Genomic DNA, 6000 nt, shown 5'->3' on the forward strand with positions numbered 1-6000 from the left:
AGGGGGCACCGGTACAGATTAAATGTGCAAGGATACAGGTTAGTCGAGGTAATTTGTACATGTAGGTAGGGGTAATGAATGGTAAGCTGATAAACAGCGAGTATTTTTTTGATTTCACCTTTATTTAACCAGGTAGGCCAGTTGAGAACAAGTTCTCATTTACAACTGCGACCTGGCCAAGATAAAGCAAAGCAGGGCGACAAAAAAACAACAACACAGAGTTACCCATAAACAAACGTACAGTTAATAACACAATAGAAAAATCTACGTACAGTGTGTGCAAATGTAGAAGAGTAGGGAGGTAAGGCAATAAATAGGCCATAGAGGCAAAATAATTACAATTTAGCATTTACACTGTGGTGATAGATGTAGCAGCAGTGTAAAAACAAAAGAGGGGGGGGGGGGGGCAATGAAAATAGTCCGGGTGGCCATTGAATTAAAAGTTCAGCAGCCTTATAGCTTGGGGGTAGAAGCTGTTCATGAGCCTTTTGGACCTCCGATACCGCTTCCCGTGCGTTAGCAGGGAGAACAGTCTATGACTTGGATGACTGCAGTGTTTGACAATTTTTTGGGCCTTCATCTGACATCGCCTTGTATATAGGTCCTGGATGGCAGGAAGCTTGGTGCCAGTGATGTATTGGGCCAAACGCACTACCCTCTCTAGTGACTTGCAGTCAGATACTGAGCAGTTGCCATACCAGGTGGTGATGCAACTAGTCAGGATGCTCTCGATGGTGCAATTGTAGAACTTTTTGAGGATCTGAGGACCCATGCCAAATCGTTTTAGTCTCCTGAGGGGGAAAAGGTGTTGTGGTGCCCTCTTCACGACTGTCTTGGTGTGTTTGGACCCAGATAGTTTGTTGGTGATGTGGACACCAAGGAACTTGAAACTCTTGACCGGCTCCACTTCAGCCCTGTCGATGTAAATGGGGGCCTGTTCGGCCCTCCTTTTCCTGTATTCCATAATCATCTCCTTTGTCTTGCGCACATTGAGGGAGAGGTTGTTGGTCCCTGATTAGAGGGGAACAATTAAAAAATGCAGTGGAACTGGCTTTGATGTCCAGAGTTGAGTTTGAGGCCATAGACATTAAAACCTGTAGATAGTGATAGCACTGACGTCATCCATGTATTCATATGGAAAACACCCGATGGCGCATGAAGCCGCAAGTATTTGAATTTGAAGCGCGCCATATTGCTGAATGGGGCTGAATCACTGACATATAATAGATTAGTTAGTTGTTTATTAACATAACAACTAACTAATCTTTGTGGGCTATACTCGGCCTTGTCTCAGGATTGTAAGTTGGTGGTTGAAGATATCCCTCTAGTGGTGCGGGGGCTGTGCTTTGGCAAAGTGGGTGGGGTTATATCCTTCCTGTTTGGCCCTGTCCGGGGGTATCATCGGATGGGGCCACAGTGTCTCCTGACCCCTCCTGTCTCAGCCTCCAGTATTTATGCTGCAGTAGTTTATGTGTCGGGGGGCTAGGGTCTGTTGGTTATATCTGGAGTACTTCTCCTGTCTTATCCAGTGTCCTGTGTGAATTTAAGTATGCTCTCTCTAATTCTCTCCTTCTCTCTTTCTTTCTCTCTCTCGGAGGACCTGAGCCCTAGGACCATGCGTCAGGACTACCGGGCATGATGACTCCTTGCTGTCCCCAGTCCACCTGGCCTTGCTGCTGTTCCAGTTTCAACTGTTCTGCCTGCGGTTATGGAACCCTGACCTGTCCACCGGACGTGCTACCTGTCCCAGACCTGCTGTTTTCAACTCTTAATGATCGGCTATGAAAAGCCAACTGACATTTATTCCTGATTATTATTTGACCATGCTGGTCATTTATGAACATTTTGAACATCTTGGCCATGTTCTGTTATAATCTCCACCCGGCACAGCCAGAAGAGGACTGGCCACCCCTCATAGCCTGGTTCCTCTCTAGGTTTCTTCCTAGGTTTTGGCCTTTCTAGGGAGTTTTTCCCAGCCACCGTGCTTCTACACCTGCATTGCTTGCTGTTTGGGGTTTTAGGCTGGGTTTCTGTACAGCACTTCGAGATATTAGCTGATGTACGAAGGGCTATATAAAATAAACTTGATTTGATAACAAACGTGTGCGTAACTATGGGGCAAAACAGACGGGGTTGGCATAGATAGTTGACAACATGGAGACTATATTTTGTCTCCAATGTTTGTTGAAAACAAATACATTAGCAGAATGAGCACTTGCTCTCAAATACATCATTACAGTTGTTGGTTAGCTAGCTAGAGCATTTTAGCCGTATTATCATTGACATAATCAGTCAAAACACCTCAAAACAAGACATGGTATCAAGAACAAGATGAAACTAGCTACTTACGACTCCCCACATGGCAGTTCCTTGTCATTGTTGGTAGCTATATGGCCATCCAGGGTCACAACTACTCAGACTTCTGCCCCATTGAAGTGTGCAAATTGATTTCCTGACATTGACATCTGACCCATCTATAAGAACAGGAGACTGGTTCCAAGACATCCACCCGTTGTTTCCAACAGAATCATTTTGACATTACAGTTGAGTAATTTAGCAGACATTCTTATTCAGAGCAACTTACAGTAGTTAGTGGATACATTTTTGTACTTCTTCCTGTACTGGTCCCCCGTAGGAATTGAACCCAGAACCCTGGCATTGCAAGTGCGTTTCTCTACCAGCTGAGCCACAGGTTCACATATGCTGATTCATGGACCGTCTATATCTTCTTCTTCTTTTATGGTATATTGGCGATTGTGCGGGATGGAAACGGGATTCCCCCCCACAAAATAAAATAAAAATAAAATAGTAATAACAATAATAAATCAAACATCTGATCCCTACACAGGCTTAAGGGGAGCCTGGGAGTGCGGTCCATCTTCCAGCGCCAGTACCCCATGCAGGTCTTCAGATGTAAAATCCTTAAGTCCCAAAAACTTTTCTGCCGCAGCCACAATAATGTCCAGTTTCTTACACTTCTTCTTCTACACACACAACTTCACTTCTACACACACAACCCCATAATGACAGAGCAAAAAGTGATTTTTAGAAATGTTTGCAAATGTATTAAAAATAAAATACGTACCTTATTTACATAAGTATTCAGACCATTTGCTATGACACTTGGGATTGAGCTCAGGTGCATCCTGTTTCCATTGATCATCCTTGAGATGTTTCCACAGCTTGATTGTAGTCCACCTGTGGTAAACTGATTGGACATGATTTGGAAAGGCACACATCTGTCTATATAAGGTAACACAGTTGAAAGTGCGTGTCAGAGCAAAAACCAAGCCATGAGGTTGAAGGAATTGTCCGTCAAGCGCCGAGACAAGATTGTGTCGAGGCACAGATCTGGGGAAGGGTACCAACAAATTTCTGCAGCATTGAAGCTCCCCAAGAACACAGTGGCCTCCATCATTCTTAAATGGAAGAAGTTTGGAATAACCAAGACCCAGACTCTTCCAAACTGAGCAATCGGGGGAGAAGGCCCTTGGTCAGGGAGGTGACCAAAAACCCGATTACTCTGACAGAGCTCCAGAGTTCCTCTGTGGAGATGGGATAACCTTCCAGAAGGGCAACCATCTCTGCAGCACTCCACCAATCAGGCCTTTATGGTAGAATGGCAAGACAGAAGCTACTCCTCAGTAAAAGTCACATGACAGCCCATTGGAGTTTGCCTAAAGGCACCCAAAGTCTCTCAGACCATGAGAAACAAGATTATCTGGTCTGATGAAACCAAGATTGAACTCTTGGGCCTGAATGGCAAATGTCACGTCTGGAGGAAACCTGACAAACCTACGGTGAAGCATGCTGGTGGCAGCATCATGCTGTGGGGATATTTTCAGCAGCAGGGACTGGGAGAGGGAAAGATTAATGGAACAAAGTACAGAGAGATCCTTGATGAAAACCTGCTCCAGAGCGCTCAGGTCCTCAGACTGGGGTGAAGGTTCAACTTCCAACATGACAACGACCCTAAGCACATAGCCAAGACAATGAAATGGCCATTATCACCCTCTATATCTGGTTTGCATCCAGTTTATACGGACAAACATCACATGTGCACAAGCACTCAGTGTGCACAGCGAGCAGTGACGACGTCATCACGTTGTTCAAAAGGATGGCAGACATCAGATGAATATGTGAGTATGTCTTCGGCTGTGAGTGTTGAAAAGAAAGCGGCCTCAGCAACAATTATTTCAATAATTTAATGGATGTTTTGTGCACAAAGGTGATGACTTTTCAAATCTGACTGACTTCTCTATGTGGCCGTCTATGGAAATGGTCTTTCTGGGCCTGGCGTCAGTTAAACTGCAGTATTGAAGCAAAACTGTAGGAGCAGTCGAATCCTTGCTTCGAGAGACCGTAACCCTGTCCCCTTGGGCTAAATAGCACAAAATAAATAGCTAAGGATCATGGTGAAAGTGGGCGTAACTAGTAAAGGACTATGGTTGATGTAGTCAGTTTCATCCTGCCTGAGCAGCACTGTTTGGGGGCACGGGTAAGGAGCCTCCTCTCGTAGCCTGCCTGCCCATGTTGGTCTGTGTAAACACGTGGTCCTGTGGCACGACAAATTTAGCAGTCAGAATGGATCATTATTTAATTAAATATTTTGATTCGTAGTGAACTTTAACATTTTTTACAATGGGGATCAAACTTGATCAAAATAAGCAAATTTTAGAGCCCAAAACAGCCGTGAACAAGAATAATAGTTTGGCCGTTCTGGCGATCGTAGTTTCCATAGGCTTTCTAGGGCAGACAAGGGCTTTGGGCACCGCTAGGTTGCTAGCTGACCAGCACAGCTCGTGACTTCATGCTCCAGATAAGACACTGGGGGCCTGTTTCAAACAAGACAAAGGGATGCCGTAAAAAGCGCAGTAACTTAAACAATGACTGAACTAAAAAAGCAACTTCTCTGTTTGAAAACGGCCTATGTTGTATCGTTATGAGTCAGAAACATTTATTCTAGTGTCAAAATGTACTACAAAGTGTAAATAGGATCATTTTGGTCATGAAGTCAGTCTCGCCCAAAACAGAGTTTTGTAAGTGAGTTGGTCACAATTTACATTGGGTTTGGATTACAATCATGTCAACATACATGCACCCCTTTTGTCCATTAACACAGGGTGGCAACGCCTAGAGATAATTGTCATGCATGGAGAAACAGTATTCCCCAGACAATATGGTGTGATTACTTCCCCTGCCATGCGGAAGATGGGTGGTCTGCCACAGATTATCTTTGACAGTAGCTTGATGTGCAATGCACATATTCCTCTGGAAATACTCTAGTGAAAATGGGCATCCATAAAGTTGTTCAACAATCTTGGGCAGGATATGGATTACATCCAGCGCTAGCTACTGCTTCTGTGGGCTGTCAACGGTCAAACCTGAGACTGGTGTTGTTGGTGACTGGTGAGTTCATTTTGGTTATGTTTGTCTCCTGAGAAAGATCTAACAGCGGACATTAGGAGAGACGAGATAAAACTAGCCAGTATTAGAATATTGTGATGTAGGACAGTTGAGCTGACTGAAGACTGGGTATTCAACTCGTAGTTGTTGATATCGTTTCCACGGTAACGTGTCTTTACATGACGCAATGACGCAATATCAGGTTTTCAATGGGAGGAGTGCGTTGGGTAAGGGCCTAGTGTTGTGCTGTGTTGTCCGTCAGAAAAGTTACAACGACGTGTACCAATTGAAAACAGAGAACAGTGTTATTACCTAATCATTTCTCCCCAGTAGTTACCGCAACGCTGCATTTCATGGGTTTTGGTTTGAAGCCACCCTTAATCTTTCAATCTGTCTAAGGCTACGACTACACAGAGATTTTGTGTCCAAAAATCACGGACTGAGCTAATGGTTTTTGCAATGGGTGTCATGACCGATGATTGACAATGATTGACAATGGAGATTGACAAAATGGCATCACCATCACTTTCCTCATCTTCATCAAACCCTTCATCTTCCTACTCTCCTCCAATAGGTTTGTGTGTTTAGAGCCTG

Source organism: Salvelinus alpinus, chromosome 3 (genome assembly GCF_045679555.1).
Source record: "Salvelinus alpinus chromosome 3, SLU_Salpinus.1, whole genome shotgun sequence".
In the NCBI taxonomy this organism is placed as follows: domain Eukaryota; kingdom Metazoa; phylum Chordata; class Actinopteri; order Salmoniformes; family Salmonidae; genus Salvelinus; species Salvelinus alpinus.